Raw genomic sequence first — 18472 nt, 5'->3', positions numbered from 1 at the left:
ACTAAAGTTTAGTAAACATGTTTATACTTACAAGTTTAAGTATAATTCTGAATCATTGGAAAAGTTTCAATGTATGGCAGAACGAATGAGAAGAATCAAATTAGGCAGAAAGATAAAAGTTTCTCCAATCTAAAAAGATGGGAGAGTACTTTAGTATTGTGTTTTGTGATTATCTTAGTGATTATGAAACCATATCACAATTGATCCTCTAAGGACATCTTAGTACATTTGTTTGACTAATAAGAGGAATCGTGAATTGTTGAATTGGTTAAATCAAAAGATTAATCATACTTCGTTCCGAAACAAGTCTTAGAGTCATACTCTAAGATTGTAATTTGAGTGACACATCTTAAAGAAGGTTTATTAACACTTGTCAAATGTAAGAGTAAAATGTGTTCTACTCTTGTACATTTGAAATTGGTAAGTTGTGATCTTTTGGATAAAACAAAGACCAACTAAGGCCAATTGTGTGAAGTGTTTGTCTTGATAAAGAATCTGCACTATCTCTTGAATATTTGGCAAGTGAGTCTTATATGTTAAGAGGACAGTGGGAGTTTAAAAGATTCTGAAAGAGTCTAATCAAGAATAAAACCTGTAGTTTATCACTAGCACGCTACTTGAGGTTTATAACCTATCGTGTTGACATATTCCTATTTCTGTACCCATTCTAGTTAAAGTTGGCTTTGCATATGAGTTCTGAGAGTTCTCAATTGGTTGCATAACAAATTGGAAGCAATGGCAGGCCCTGTGCTGCCAGGTGGCAAGAAGTTAAGATTGCACAAGTTCGGTCCATATGAGTTTGGATTTATCACTAACCTCCCCTTGTGGTTATGACAAATTCACATGGATAGGAACACATACACCATAAAATCTAAGTGTCATAAGGTTTCTCTCCGAATGATGAAAATGATGGTGAGGAAACGCTTTCACTAAGTAGATTTTAAGTAGATGGCAATTATGATATTTGCAGTTTCAAAGTTGTTAGTGGAGCGTGTGTGGTTAACCGGCACACTAACATGGACTTGTGAGAAATGACAAAGGTCTAAGCAATTGAGACTATGATTACGGAATCCATTTTCATAGTTCTAGAATTGTTTAGACACACATGTGAGCTATCTAAGGAAGGGTGTATGATTTTGATAAAGTTTTATCAAAGCATTTTGTATCAGAAGTCTGAACTTTAGTAAGAAAGTCAATAAAGTATTGATTTCTAGAAGTCAAACTGATTTATGAGTACATGTCATAGCTAGTGGGAGCATAAGTGTTATGCTGATAATCATCATGTTAGTGGGAGCATGATAATTATTATAAGTGTTGCAAGTTAGCAATGTTAATTATAGAAAACAAAATGTTTCAATTGGAAAAAGTTGTTTTGCTATACTTAAGGGAGAGGAAATTATACTTCATTTCAATTCTAAAAGCTTAGATTGAGGTTTTAGTCATCTTTAGTCAAGTATATATATATATATATATATATATATATATATATATATATATATATATATATATATATATATATATATATATGAATTTTATGTTGGACTGGCTCAACATAAGGAAATTCTAGATATGGGTACATTATTTGCGTTCTAAAATTCGATTATGATTACGGCATCCCTTTTCATAATCTGAATTATGAGAACTTGGCAAATAGAAATAGAAATATTATAGCAAAAGACTGATCTAGTATCATCTCTTTATGTGAGACATCATGAATCGTGTCCCATATGCTTCGGATATAGGATCGATTGCATGTGCTATAATATTCATCTGTTCTAAATTTTTCCAAATGCCTAGAGCATTAAGAGGGAAAAAGTACTAGAACTGGATATGACTAATTTGATTAAGCAATTGTCGAGAACAATCTAAGATTTACCAAAGATTAGTTGCTCAGGGACAGTTGGAAGTATGGTGTTAATTTTGGAAGGACCATATTGACATATTCTGAAAAGAGGCAACTCTTGTTCAGAGGTGATAGTTAAAATGAGAATATGGAAATATTCCCATAGGTGGAAGTTACTCATTAGATCTGTGTAAGATTAGGAAACTTAATACAAAAAGTATGTTCAAAGCATTGTACTTTGAATTTAAGACTTCGTTTCCATGGAATAATCTCCATTGGAATACTCTATAATGACTGTTGAGTCTTTGTGACTTTGTGCATAATCATTACAAGAGGATCAGTGCATATAAGTTTAAAATCTAACAAGATTTTGGTAAATGGCAGGAATTTGGAATTCTTGCATTTGCGGTAAGGATTTGGGATTGTGAAATGATTATCATTGGAATTATGTTCAATCGATCTATTTCACAAAGTAAAAGATCATAGACAAACTTAGTGTGCACACATGGTGTGTGGCATAACTAATGTTTGGAAAAACATAGTGTGCATACTTGGTGTATGGCATGACTAGTGTTTAGAAAAACATAGTGTACATGCTTGGAGCATGGGACAACTATTGTTTTAATTCGAGTATAAATTTGATAGTTTGAAACAGTATGCAATGAATAATGTGAAATCAATATGGTGATAAATAAAAGGTGTTCTATTTATATTCATAAGTTCTGAGACCATATTGGATTCGATTATTCTTGTGTTTCACTTTGCATGTTTTGACTTCCAGAATAACTAGGTCGTTCTTCCTGAATGACTAAGTTATTCAAACCATCCACAGTCGATAATACATTGGAAGTAGGTATTAATGCAAGTCTGTCATGAAGCTGGTTTGTAAATGTCCAGGGTAGTGGACATAGCAAGAGTTGCTACAACATTCATGAGTGCTCATAAGTTCTAAGTATTGGATTAAACCCGCGCTCATTTGACTCACTTCATGGATTGTATCACGAGTGATCATCAGACGATAATATCTTATATTCTTCAAACCTAGAGATATGAGTTGTTGCCTATGAGTTGGTTATACATTGATTGTACGAAAACGCATTGGTAACTCGATGTTATAAAACGTGCCTTTGTGTATGATTCAACAAGTAGTAGAACAAGCATATGAGTCAAAGTTTATCCATTCCTTTTACCCTTAAAGGGATAAAAGCGATGTATGTGGGCCCCTCGATGATTTAGTGATGACACCCCGAAGTGCTTGGTCAAGCCTAGACTGATTTGATTTGTTCAATTAGTCGGTCGTCATAAATCGGAAATTGGGAAACAACAAATGGACAGAGAGAATGATTATAATCCATGTCTCAGTCCATATGATATCTAGAATGGAGGAATATATGATCCTTTATCTAATAGACGCGTCATTGATTTGTTCATGGTTCGACAACAGATTTTAAAAGCTACGATTGCTAGTCGGGTTTTGAAGTCATACGCAATAATAGTTTTAGACTTATCCAAGTGGGAGACTGTTGGATTAGTGTCTAAGTTCATAACTATAATTGGTATGTACTTGACCCGATTGACATGGTCCATTTGGGTTGCATGGCATCGAAACAATTTGGATAGACTTTTATGAGAAAAGGATATTTATGATTTGTTAATATATTATAAGTTCTAGTATATTAATATGAAATCATATTATTTAATTAGTATTGATCAAGAATCAATTTGGAATTAATTTTGTGATCAAAAGGAGACTAATTAAATATATGGGGATTGATTGTGTAAATCATTCATTCTTATATATGTGGGCTTATGATCCATAGTTCTTCGTGTTGGGCTAAACCCATGGATACTCCATGGAGGTTTTAACCCATGGAGCATGGAGAATATGGAAAGACATGAGTTACATGGTGTAACCCTAATAGCCACCATATATAAGGACCCCATGACTCAAGAAATTGGCACTAGTGTGTGTACACATGAGGGCTAGCCGATTTGAGCATAGGAACCTTTTCTCTCAAGTTATTCCAAGATGTTGGTGATGTTCTGTGAACCATTTGAGGTGTCACACTTGAGGCACTAGGCTCTTAAGCTCCATGGAATCAAGCTACAACAAAGAGGTATGTAATTCTACTAGAATTTATATTATATGTACTTCATATTATGCTAGTTAGAACAATACCTTGGAAAATTGATATTTGCATGTATAATAGAGAAAACATAGATCCAATGTATTTAGGGTTGCATGTACACCTTAGGAGTGTTAGAATGCTCAAAACCCAACATGAATAACTCCAAAGTGCATCCTCGGTGGACCCTCGACACTCGCACCCTATGGTCATCAGCAGTCTCAACCTCTAGTGGATAATCCAACTATCCCGGAGCATCATCAAACCTCTTGCTAAGCGCAAGAGAGACAAAAGATTAGGTAGCCCCCGAATCGAATAAGACCAATGCAGCAATACCGTTCACAAGGAACGACCCTAAACAACAATACAACATATAAGCATAACAAATAGCATAAATAAGAAGGTAAGGAGAACATACATACCAGTGACCACATCGGGTGCTGCACGAACCTCCTCAGTTGTTAGTTGAAATGCCCTGCTCCGAACAACTGGCGCCTCCGCCTTGCCCTGGAGGCCATTAGAGATCCTCCGAATCGATGGAGCAGGTGCTTCTACTGGTCCTCCTGATGCTAAACTCGGGAAGTTGGCCTTCTTGTGGCCCTTCTGTTTGAAATGGAAGCAAATCATATTTGATGTATGGGTGGTGATGGTAGTAGAAGTGTAATCCCTTCTTAAACTCCCCATCTTGCTGCACTTGTAGAAGCCCAAACCATCCGCTCTGCAGACTCCATCATGTGCCCTGCCGCACTTGCCACATCGGCTCTGGCCCTGCTAGCCATTCGATCTAGAATCGAAGCCCTTGGGTTTCTTCGCCGAAACCCCCGTCGTCTATCCATGCTCTTCCTTCCTCTTCCCTGTATGCTCCAAATCAATCTCCCGCTCTCGGGCCCTGGATATCATGTCGTCCAGAGTCGGGCAGGCGGAAAACTAACAAACTCCCTGATATCATGTCTCAACATGTCATGGTACCGGGTCTTCCTCATCTTCTTATCTACCGCATATTGGGGTACCAATAAAGCTCTCTCTCGGAATTTGGAGGTGATCTTCGTCACGGTCTCAGTCGTCTGTCGCATATCCATAAATTCCCTCGCTAGTTGTTGTATCTCAACAGCTGGTGCAAACTCCGTTCGGAATCGGGTCACAAAGTCTGACCAGGTCATGGCCTCAATGGTTGGGGCTCCCAAGGTATAGCTAACCTCCTCCTAATAATCCTAAGCTCGCTCCCTCAGACATCCTGCAGCGAATCTCACCTTCGACCCCTTAGGAAAGAAGCTCGTCATCTGTGTACACTCAATATATGCTAGCCAACGCCTGGCGGCAATGGGTTTCTTCTCCCCAAAGAATTTTGTTGCCCCACATCCCATGAAATCCTTCATGGAGAGAGTGCGGGACCTAGACTGGCTAGTGGCCAAATCTGCTCTCAAGATACCAAGGTGATCCTCCATCAGCTCCATGTTACCCTCCTTGATCGACCCAAACATCACCGGGGTTGCATCGAGGATGCCTCTATTAATCTCTGACACAATGAACTTGCGCAATTCCTCATCAATTGGTTCGGTGTCCGTGCCCGAACCAGATTCAGATCCTGAACCCCCTACTCTATTGCGTGTCACCACCATATTGAAACATAACCACATAAACAATCAATAAGAACAGGAAGAGGTTCATACTCTCGAGCTTCCTAGACTGATCGTGGTCTTCCTGGTCTCGGGTATAAATCCAGTGCTTCTAGTTGTTCGGGCTCAATACTACCTTCTACACCTATTTATACCATCCTCAAGGACTACCTCGACTCCTCCCAGTCACTCATTCCCATCTAATACTCTCCTTATACTATAAGGCGTCCTATGCGCCAATACATATTCCAGGGACTTCCTTGGGTTCCTTTCCTCACCACTCTCTGCTATCAGCTGCAAAAGGAATTCCCACTAATACAATCTAACTACCACATGAATATAATTACATACTATCGGTACTAGATAATTCTTTGAATGAAAGGTCCCACACTACAACGTTTGGACTCAAACAAGAGTTGCACAATAGAGTTAAACTTATCCTTCTAAAATTATCTAATCCAATAATATGTAATCAAACGCATTCGTCCACTAGTAAGCTGGTACTAATGAAATTTCCTAAAAGCACAAAGCACGCAACATTCAAACATCAAGCAATTCAAGTCGGAACATAACCTAAACATGTCATCCTATCAGATAACTGATCTCATACTAGCATGCAGAACTATAATCTCATACAATAGGCACATAAAGGCATCTCTCCTAGCATACTATCATGCAATCCTGAGCAGATGCTTAGTCCTAATCTAGCATGCGATTCACATATCATAGCAATAAACATATAACATGTATGGGTATTTTGCGAAGACTTACTTGAGCTCGGCTGATTGCACACATCACACCCCTTGCTTTTAATAAAATTCCTTAATTAAAATGTTTCTTTTTATGGAAAATCTAACAATTCCTTGATTTGAGTTCAGACACACCTGAGAGTATGCCTAAATCCCTCAAACCAAGGCTCTGATACGAACTTGTAACATCCCAAAAATCTAGAGAAAATTTTCATTTTTAAATTCATTCCAATCATACGATAATCATGACGAAAAAGTCGAGAGTATATCATAGTAAAATATTATCAGACTACAAAATCCCAAAATCATGTGATGCGGAAAAACATAGGTAGATGCAGTGCGATCAGGCTAAGCCCTTCCCTTTCGAACAGGAAGTACCTGGAATATAAAATGAAAACAGTAAGCACCAAGATACCCCATACCATATATATATATATATATATATATATATATATATATATATATATATATATATATATATATAATACATACATCTTGATGGGGACCACAAATTTTAAGACAAAAGTCTTAAAATACAAGGAGATAGATTTTTGGCCATTGGATTTTAATCTCATGGTTTATATTAAATAGCTGGTGATCCGAGTGAACAAAATTGAACCAATCAGAGACGATTGTTATGACTATAAAACAATGATATGAAAACAACTGCTGGCAGAAACAACTCCATCAACCCTCATCAGTCATCACCACCTCCGACCGCCTATTCTACCTCCTTCAATACATCAACGCTCCTCTCTCCTTCTTCTGCTGCTTATGATGTTATCAGAAATGCAGATCTGAAAAACCCAACATCCAACACTGATCCTTGCTCGTGGTTTAAACTTTCACATATATGTGTTGCTGTAATTACCACATCTCGCTTCCACTTTCATCAGATTTAAGCCATATCTTTATAGATTTTGTGAAATTTGTGATTGTATTTATTTTGTAGATCTATGTATGTTATAGAACTGCAAGTGAAATAAAATTTTGTATGTGTTTGTAATTTTTAGATGTGTATTTACTTTGTTTTACATCTTTTAGTGTATGTCAAGAATTATATCAGAAGAAACAAAGTTTGGTTTGCTTGAAAAGTGAAAGTTTTTCATTTTTGCATTTTTCTGGTTTATTGTCAGTATCATCTATTCGGGTTTATCATCCACAATTTCGTATCGCCCTCCTTTGTTGCATACTCACCAGCACTAACCAAAACTCATCTCCATTAGCTATACTCTTTTCGGTTCAAATATGTGTAGAACTATGTTTTGTTGATGTTAAAATGAGTTTTAGAAGAAAAAGATGAATCTGGGTTTTCTACCATTGCATATGAATTACGAATTTTTGTGTGGCATGACTTATATGTTTGACATCTTAGATCTTTTAGTTTATTTTCATTTTGTTGATCTATCTTTTTATTTTGTGTATTTTTTGAAAACTTTTATGTATCTAAATTTTTTTTAAGATCTTAAGCAAAAGTTTTAGATACATCTGATTTATATATCATTATTTATGTAAAAAATAAATATTGTTATAGATTTTAGTTTAAAAGTTTATGTTTGTTTAAGAAAATATATTTTATTGTGTTTTTTGGTCTTTTTATTTGGTTTAAAATGTTTACACTTGATAGTAGTAAGATGAAAAGGTTTGAACTTGACAATAGTTTATGGGGACGCGGCGATAGTCTTGAAAATAGTTTATAGGGAGGTGGTGGTGGTATTGAAAAGACAATTATTTATGATAGTAAGTATTTACCACAAATCTTAATTTGATTAGGTATTGTTTTCACGTAATTATTTGTTTTATTATTTTGTAAGTCGATTTTTGGATATATATATATATATATATATATATATATATATATATATATATATATATATATATATATATATATATATATATAGAGGTGGGTTCAATTGAGAAAATAAAAAAAGGTTGAGAATTGGGGAATCATTCTCAGCCACTCATTTAATCTAAGCATAAAAAGACACGGTGGCAAACTTGTAAATATGATAATAACCTTCAATCTTAAATACGCAACTGTAATCGATCGTTCATCATCCAAATTTCTCCTCCAACCTTCAACAATCATCCAGATTTCTTCAATTAAACCATCATCAACATCATCCAGTGCTAATCAATCATCGATCTTCGTCAATAACATGTTTATCAACACGATTCAACAGTTCACAACAAAAATTCATTTTTGGTTCTTTTAATCCAACCTTCAATTCTGCTTGAATACGATCAGATCTTCAACATCTACGATTAATTATACTCCCAGCGTCATTAGATCAACATCATCGATAATCAACAAAAAATCCATTTCATATCATTCATTCAACATCGATTATCAAATAAAACTTCAAAATTGAGGTTAGAAAAAGATCAAATCGTTTTTTTTTTTTGAAAAATTTCATATAATTCTCTATCAATCTACTATTTTGTAAGATTTAAATAGTCAAAGTATCATGTTTTTAACATTTTTAAAAAAGTTAAATTGTATGCACTCCAACTGTTTGATGAAATGCATAAACTAAATTATCACGTTATATTCATATATGAATATGTTTTCTCACCTGAATCAGTATATGATTATTAAAACAAAAAAACAAATATGCAAGTCTGTATGTTATTCATATGTGAATAACATATAAAAATTATATATATTTGTGAAAATACCTTGTAATATTCATATGTAAATATACTGTGTAATATTCATAAGTGAATATATCATCTAATATTCACAAGTGAATATACTATGTAATATTCACATGTGATATATCATGTAATACTACGTAATATTCAGATATGAAAATATTATCTAATATTCATAAGTGAATATACCATCTAATATTCACAAGTGAATAAACTATGTAATATTCACAAGTGAATGCATCGTCTAATATTTAAATATGAATATACTATGTTTATTATATGTTATATTCATATATGAATGATACTTAAATTGTAAAAAAAATTAATCATAGTTTTTATTTATAAGTGAATAACAAATGTACTGTAGTAAAAACCTGATTCATTTTTATTCACTTATGAATAACGATAGCTGAAAATATAAAAAAAATAAATTTTTTATTTTATCTTAAAAATATATCAATATGGATGTCTATTTGTAGAGAATAAAAAAGCATGAATTTTGGTATATTTAAAATCATTTTTCGATAAAAATAGCTTATTAAAAATTAAAAAAAACAAAAAAACATATTAAGGTAATGTTTAGCATAGTTTAAGGAAACATGTTTTGTTGGAAAACACATGTCTATTCTTTTCCCATTTCCGCTGGTACGACGGAGGCTTTTGCGGCAAAAATAAATGAGTGACTGAGAATGATTTCCTCTCTCTCTCTCTCTCTCTCTCTCTCTCTATATATATATATATATATATATATATATATATATATATATATATATATATATATATATAAGTTATACTTAAAAATATTTATTTTTCTATCTACGTTTAATAGAAGTTTGAAGAAACAAGTTTTGTTTTTTATCTTTTTATTTGACGAGGATGAAAGAGAGCAAAGTAACTTCATCTCTTTTTAATATTGATTCAAGTTGCATATGATATTTGATTTAGTTTTCTGATTTTCGTTTACACTTAATACTTGTAATAATTTTTTGTCATATTAAATAAACAAAAAGATGTGTGACACATTTGAAATGACTGGCAGCCAAATGAAAAATGATATTTCAACATGTAATATTTTTGTTTGATATTAAGTAAAATAATTTATTTATAAATATGTGCGCATCGAAAACGATAATAGCAATATATCATTTATTTTTAAACTAAAACTTTTATAGTAATAATATATTTTTATTTTCAAATTTCAACATGTTTTTATTTTTAACTCAACAACAAAATAGTTATATTGTAAATCAAAGCATAAATACAGTTTTATTTTGAGACATACCCCGAACACGTCTTAAGCTTACCGACAATAACATCGAGATATATACTAACGTAAGTTTTTCCGTCTTATGCCAAAGAGTTTTAACAACTGTCCTGCAACACTTACTCATCTCTCATGCCAAGAAGTCTGCATCACGGCTTGACTACATCTCCATGACTAAATTCGCCCCGTAACAAAGCGAATTGTACTGACATAAGAGCATTTCAATATATTTCTCAATATATTTTGAAATTTTAAAGTCGAAAAGAAATGAACCGACTAATACATTACACTACAGATTCAATAATCACAAGACCGTCTTTCAATTTATTCACCATTTATCAATCAATTAAAAGCACATTTATCAAACGCAAAATTGGCCAATAATAATGATGCATTTGCATCGATTATAGTTTCGACCAATGTTTTAAAAACCGGTTTGAACCGGCCGGTCGAACCGGTTGGACCGGAAACCGGAGAAGGAAGCGGTTCAACTAGCATCGGTTTATGTCTTTTTCTGAACCGGACGGTTTTACAAAAATCTGGTCGAACCGGTTAAATTAAAGCGGTTGAACCGGTTAAATAAAATAAAAACACATCGAAATAAATCATTTTAATACTAAATTTTATTTTTCTTTCACATTTATTTAGATTTTTTTGAATAAAAACACATGATAAACGTGATAAAGTTTTTCAATGTGTTGTATTCATCCAAAATTATATTTTATTTCTTTATTGTACTTTATTTATTTTTGACGTACGTGGATTGATGTAAAACTTATGCTTATATGTTTTTAATGTATTTGGGTTGATCTTCAACTTGTATTTAAATGTATTTTTAATGTTTAAAACTTGTGGATGTCTATGTGTATGTAGGAAAATAGAAAAAAAAAGATGAAAATTATAAAAATCGGTTGAACGGACAGTCGAACTGGAACCGATCAACATACCGGTTCAACTAAAAAACCGATTTTCAAAACATTGGTTTCAACCACAACGACATACTAAAGCAAGAACATACTTTCATTTTTAGCCAAAAATATCTAACATACATATTTTTTAAACCTAAAACAACAACGATTACCAAAAACAAAATTATTCACCAAAAGGAAACTACTTGATTCCCACAAAAAAACAATTGTCACCCGGGAACTAAATTCCAAAACAAAACTAATCGCCCATGACGCATTACATAATTACTTTCATATTTAACCCAAAATAACAGCACATTTTTATTTAACCGAAAACAACAACATATTTTATTTTTGACTTAAAAACATGGTGCTTTTATATTTAACCTAAACGAGAAACACAATTTTATTTCTATCTCGAAACAACCTTCTGAAAGAAATCTTATATCCGCTCAAAACTAATCGTTGAAAGAAATTATTTCCCGCCGCAGCATCGCGCGGGTATCCCCCAAGTATATATATATATATATATATATATATATATATATATATATATATATATATATATATAACAATCAAAGACATATTGGGTCTATTTCACCCCCTTCGGTATCTTTCAACAGGTATCGGGTCTATTTCACCCTTACCACTACACATATAATCATAGCAATAAGAGTCACAGAGAAATCAAGTAGGTAAAAGCACAACAAGTAATTGTAACGAAGACAATCATCATACTTCAAACATAATTTAGTGGCCGACATTGGTACCTTCGACCCACGACTACAACAAAGGAAACTCACCTCCGACTGAAGATATCAAGTCACACTCGAGCTGCTGACTCGCAAAATCTTCTCACTCTAAATCACAAGTAATAAAACCCTAATTAGAAATTAGGTCCATAATCCAACCCGAGAGTCCAAACCCTGAAAAGGCTACTTAATCCTTGCCTTATTGGGCATAAACCACCAAGGCCCAAATACCATTAGCCCTAAGCCCAGGAGATAGTCTATATCCAAATGGGGCCAAAGATCAAGATGGACCGACATCGAAAAGCTTGCAGACCAACAAAGGACCAAGTTCCTAAGTCCGAAATGGCCCAAGGCTTAAAGCCCAAATCCTCTCTGGTGAGTACGCTCAACGTACCACCAGTACGCCCGGCGTACTCACGTCCCTTGTATCTCCAGAACTTCAGGAGCATATGCGCAATGCATGTCTAGGTACGCCCAGCGTACGCTGCAGCTGGCCAAAATCTCCTTTCAAGGTCCTAATCAGTTAAGACCTAACGTCCAATTTTAGATCTAAGATTATTAGAGTGTATTAAGCCATAAAGTTGCAGACTTTGTACTTTTGCATGTCTTAAAAGGGTCAAATCTTGGACTTGATCACACTAACTTCATGAAACAACCTTCAACCTTTGCATGGTTGAACTTAATCCATCAAGACACCATTTTTATGCTCAAGGGACATTGGAAACACTAGGATCTAACATTATTTTCTTCTGGAGTAGCTTATACTCTCAAGAACCACATTAAGGACCATAATATGAAGAACCTAAGCCCTAAACTAAAACTAACACAAGGAGTCATCAAGGTAGGAGCTTTTTACCTAAGCTAGAAATGGCGAGTAACCTCTCGATCTATAAGCTCTTTCTTTTCCAATGGTTCTCCACAAATCTTCTTCTTCTTCACCAAGCACCACCACACACACACACACACAAAATAAACACACAAGCTTAATCTCTTTGGAAAATGGATTAGGGTTTTGATATATGGCTCAAGAGGAAAAGGAGGATGATAAGATGAAAGAGGTGAAGGACTTAATGTGTTTAAATAGGGTGCAAACCCTAGAAATTAGGGTTTGCCCCTCGTTCGCGTACGCCCTACGTACGCATAGGTACTCCCAACGTACGCAGGGGACACCCTACCTCATGCAGCCACTAAAGTACGCCCGACGTACCATGTGTACACCCCACGTACTCGAGCCCAAGGGTCAAAATGTCGTAAATAATGGTTAAGGGCTTTACCTGACAAATCGGGTTACAAAAATGCAATACTCTTCATACTTAGGGTTAAAATTTGAAATTACTTCAACATTAGGACGTTACAGAAATGAAACAGTTTGGTGTATTAAAGTCTTTTAGATATAACCAAGCGTGTGTCTTGAAGATATCTAGGGCAGTAGAAGACTCAACCCCATTGAATAGATGGTCCGCTAAAACCAGAGAAGCAGACAAAAACCAGTTTAGCCGACATGTAGGCGGATAAGCTTCAGCTTAAAACTGGGCAGTATTCATAAGCCATCTCCTTTATATATATATATATATATATATATATATATATATATATATATATATATATATGAGACGGTTCACTTGAGATTCTATAAAAAAATATAGATCTTAAGATTCAACCTCAACCACATATTTTCCATATGTCACTATAACGCTCCAGTGTACCGACAATAGCGGGGTATGCCTAATTATAAATGATTATATGACAGAGAGGTATAATCATATGTGATTATACATGTTTATACATATATATGTAATCATAAATAATTATACATATATGTCTGTTTACAGATTGAATAATCATATATGATTATGGTGATAGGTGGCAGAGGAGGCGGTGGTATAGGTGACAGATGTGGCAGTGGTGGGCAAGGTGGTGGTAGTGGTGGTGGCGGTGGCAGTTGTGGTAGTGGGGTAGGTGGCTGGGGAAAAAGAAATGGGCGACGTTGAATAATCATTTATGAGTATAACTCTCCTGCCGCGATGGTACGTCGGAGCGCTAGATCAGTAAATGAGAAATATGTTGTTGATGTTGAATCTCAAGATCTCAATTTTTTTTTTAAATCTCAAGTGAACTGTCTCCTATATATATATATATATATATATATATATATATATATATATATATATATATATATATATATATATATATATGACTAGGTTATTGTATTCTAACTATCTATTTTGTGGATGTAGGGTTGATTGTTGACCAATCATTTTTGTTATTTTAAGAGAGTGATTACGAAATATTATTAAATTAAAAATAATTGAAAAATATCATCTAATTTCACTATTAGGGTATTTTAGTCAATTGAGATTAATTTATAAAAGGAAATTTCCTGATTTTTGCGGATAATTAATTCTCTTGATTTAAAAATTCTGATTTTTTTAGTTAATTCAATTTTAATTATAACATAATTTTTAATTATACCCGATTTTATTCTGTCAGAATGACATTCTGTTAGGATGATATTCTATAAAAATATTCGGATACATATTTATGAAAGAATAGATATTTTGATTAAATGAACTTCTTGAAGAAAGACAATATTCTTGAATCATTAGTTGAAAAATAACAAGATCCTTGTATATTTATGGACATCTGAATGTAAATTCATACATATTCTTACAGAATAATAGTTTTATACATTTTAATTCAATATATATATATATATATATATATATATATATATATATATATATATATATATATATATATATATTCTAATAGAATATCATAAAAATGAAATAAATTCTTCAAAACATAGCATGCTTAAATATACAATTCTTGAACAAATGCACTTGATCTTCTTCAATGGTCCAGAGTTGACTTGGTTCCAACCATTCTTATGAGAATAACATTCTGTAAGACTAACATAAAACGAGAATTACATTATGTAAGAATACCATTATATAAGAATACATTTATCTTCATCATCTAATATAAGCAATGCTCATGTCTCTGCCTAAAAAATACACATTATCAAATCATATGATAAAATACCCTTACGAACATTAGTGATTCTGACATAATGCATACCGCATGGTTGTAACCAAAGAATTTTGTATGAGATTGTCACCTGGCGTACTAACTTAGTAATTGAATGACTGTGAACGTAAAGTTGAATTTGATTAAAAAAACAATTTTTTGTTTTTAAATTAAAAAATCAAAAAGATTGACATAAGAACAAACCCATGTTTAAAATAGAAAAGTTTTTTTTAGATGTGTATAACTTCATGTTATTTTATCTTGATACCAATCTATAAACATTTTATTATCTTTTGACGAAATATTATACTAATTTATATTAGGATATACTCATCGCTTATAACATTTTCTAATTGATGTCGATAATTTCTTTTTTCAGATTAGGACGATACATAATTTATATCAATATATGATCATCGCTTACCTCAAGGATGTGGATCTTGCTCTATGCGGCAATACAAACCAAGCAACAACATTGTCAAACTTGTGATTGTCGGCACTATCGATTTTCGATTAACGTGGCTAAAGTCAAAAGAACAACACCAGTTGCAAGTTGTCTACCAATCAAGATCGAAGTTCCGGATTACCTCCCAATCATATTCATTGAGCACACCAGGGAACCATTATTTTGGTGTTCAACAATATTTTTGTGTTCAATTAATCAAATGAACCCACGATAATGGAGATGATTGTGACGGAGGTGGTGGTATATAAGTCGACTGTATCAGGGTTATTAAGGTTATTGAAGATAATTCATGGCATTTATGGAAAAGTAATATAATATTTTAGGATTAATTAAATATTTATTTAATTACCAAAATTAATTAAAAGTTAAGATCATAATTTTACCTTTATATAGATTTTTAAAATGATTGACATATATTGAGTTCTACATCCATACAATAGATAGTTAGAATACATGAATCTAGCTCTCTCTCTCTCTCTCTCTCTCTCTCTCTCTCTATATATATATATATATATATATATATATATATATATATATATATATATATATATATAGAGAGAGAGAGAGAGAGAGAGAGAGAACCAGGTTCAAATATGGATTGACATCTATTGTGCGGACGTGTGGACAGTACTATCTATGAGAATGAGAATGACAAAGAAAATATGTTTTTTGATAATATAAATTTGTTCAATCTTACATAGCTATTGTCATTATCACAAATTCTCACTAATTAAACCGTCTATAAGGTTATTATAGACTTTTTATTATTATTCTTATTTTTATTCTGTCAGAATGTTGTGAGAATGTTTATTGAGTCGTATTCTGTAAGAATGAAAATGAGTGAAAAACAATGTGTGAGAACAAAAATGAATAAGAATTAGTGAGAATGCATGAAAATGATGATAGTTGTGTGAGGTTGAACGTATTCACATTACTAAACAACTTATTCCCTTAGTAATTCTCATAGAATAATACTGTCAACACGTTCGCACAATATTTGTCCATCCACATTATAACCTAGCTCATATATATATATATATATATATATATATATATATATATATATATATATATATATATATATATATATATATATATATATATATATATATATATATATATATATATATATATATATATATATATATATATATATATAGTAGTTGTGTACCCGCGTAATTTGGCATACGATATTGGGTAAGAGGGAGAAGGTGTATGTGTATGTGGGGTTGGGTAAATAGTTGTATTTTTTTGCTTGGTGATTAATAGTTTCTTTCTAACACATGGTATAGTAAAAAAACGATGTGTGATGTATTAGAAACTAATTTTGTTTGGGGTTGAGGGATTAAGGTTTGCGGTTTTGGTTCAGGGTTTAGGATTATGGTTTATGTGTTTAATGTGGAGATGGTGTGGTTGGCATTGGGTGTTTAATACACGTACATTCCAATGTTTGATTAAAAATATAAATATATCCTTGTCTCGGGTCATTAACAAAAATACATTTCTTTTTTGGTTTATAATATAAGTGCATTTCTCTTTTTGGTTAAAATTAAAAATGGGTTGTTGTTTTAGGTTTAAAATTTTCATTGTCGTTTCATTTTTATTAGAAATTGTCAATTTCGATTAGCAATTGTCATTTTCAGTTAATTTCTATTTTGACCATTTTTGATAAATTAATGTAAAAATACTATCCTTATTTTGTAAGTCTAGTTTGGATAATTATGTAAACAATACTTGCACAGTACAACGACAACGAATTGGTAATTAGTATCTTTTCATTAGACATAGGTTAATTTCATGACCCTTCCATAATAGTAGTTTAAAACATCATTTTTTATAAAAATATTTATCAAATGTCTTTAAAAAAACTATAAACACAATCTATTCTATTTTTTAACAATAAACATTTAAACTTTGCCTTGTATATGCTTTAAATTCGAGGAACACTGAAATTTCAAAAAAAGGAGAAACAAAGTAGTATATTTGATGGAAGTAAAATATTAATGCTTAAAAGATAAAACTTAAGGAACTTAAAGATGAAATATATGATATAGTCTCAACGTTATTGATAAGGAAGTATGACAAATGAAAATGTTTGCAAGTAAAACAAAAGATGCATACAACACAAATGTCAAATAGTCTATTTTCTAACTTGTTTTATGTGATAGAATCAAAGGAAAAAAAAAAAGAATGTGTTCCGGTATGTGATACAATCAAAAATGTAATTTCTCGGTTATTGCCATAGAAAATGGTTAGAAGAGAAAGCCATGATTTCTAAATGTTGCAATCTATATATATATATATATATATATATATATATATATATATATATATATATATATATATATATATATATATATATATATATATATATAGAAAAAGAAACTTATTATATTAATCTCACTTTTGCATAAGTGGAAAATACTTAAAAAGATAATGTACTTTGACCACTGTATTCGTTTTATCAAGCCAATTTATTCATTCGTCATTTCATTGCGTTCAACCAAATAAACCTTATTAACTGATATACATGACATGGAAGTAGACATGGAAGTAGATTTCGATGGTCATAAGCTTTTCTACATTCTCTGAACCAGATTTAGCAACCTCCATCTAAGTTTTAAGTCAACAATGACCAATAAAAAAGTAACACTACTAACCAATATTATGAAAAGTGAAATTGTTATGGATCTTAAGGCATGTATGATGTGCTTAATCCTTCATTTCAACTATACTTTCATTTCTTTTGCATGTTTAACATTCCCCTTCTAGAAAATATAATTAATATCTTCATAACTAGAATCCATAAAATCGGTATAAATCGAAAAATATTCATATACATTGACCATTAATGATTGGGAAATCTCCAGAAAAGTCCTATAATTTTAGTCTAATTTATGAAAAAGTCGCAAACTAATTTTTGTTTATAGAAAAGCGTAGAATACCGGATAAAACTTCGAAAAAACCCTTTTTGCCCGGTTTCAAAGATTTAGCCAGTATTCTGTCCTTTTTCGTTAGTTTGCTCAAAATATTAAGATTTTTTCTGAAAATTACCCAATAACC

The sequence above is a fragment of the Lactuca virosa genome, chromosome 4 (genome assembly GCF_052849685.1).
Source record: "Lactuca virosa cultivar CGN04683 chromosome 4, Lactuca_virosa_CGN04683_v6, whole genome shotgun sequence".
NCBI classification, from domain to species: Eukaryota; Viridiplantae; Streptophyta; class Magnoliopsida; order Asterales; family Asteraceae; genus Lactuca; species Lactuca virosa.
The sequence above is the reverse complement of the archived record's forward strand: the minus strand, read 5'-3'. Positions refer to the sequence as shown.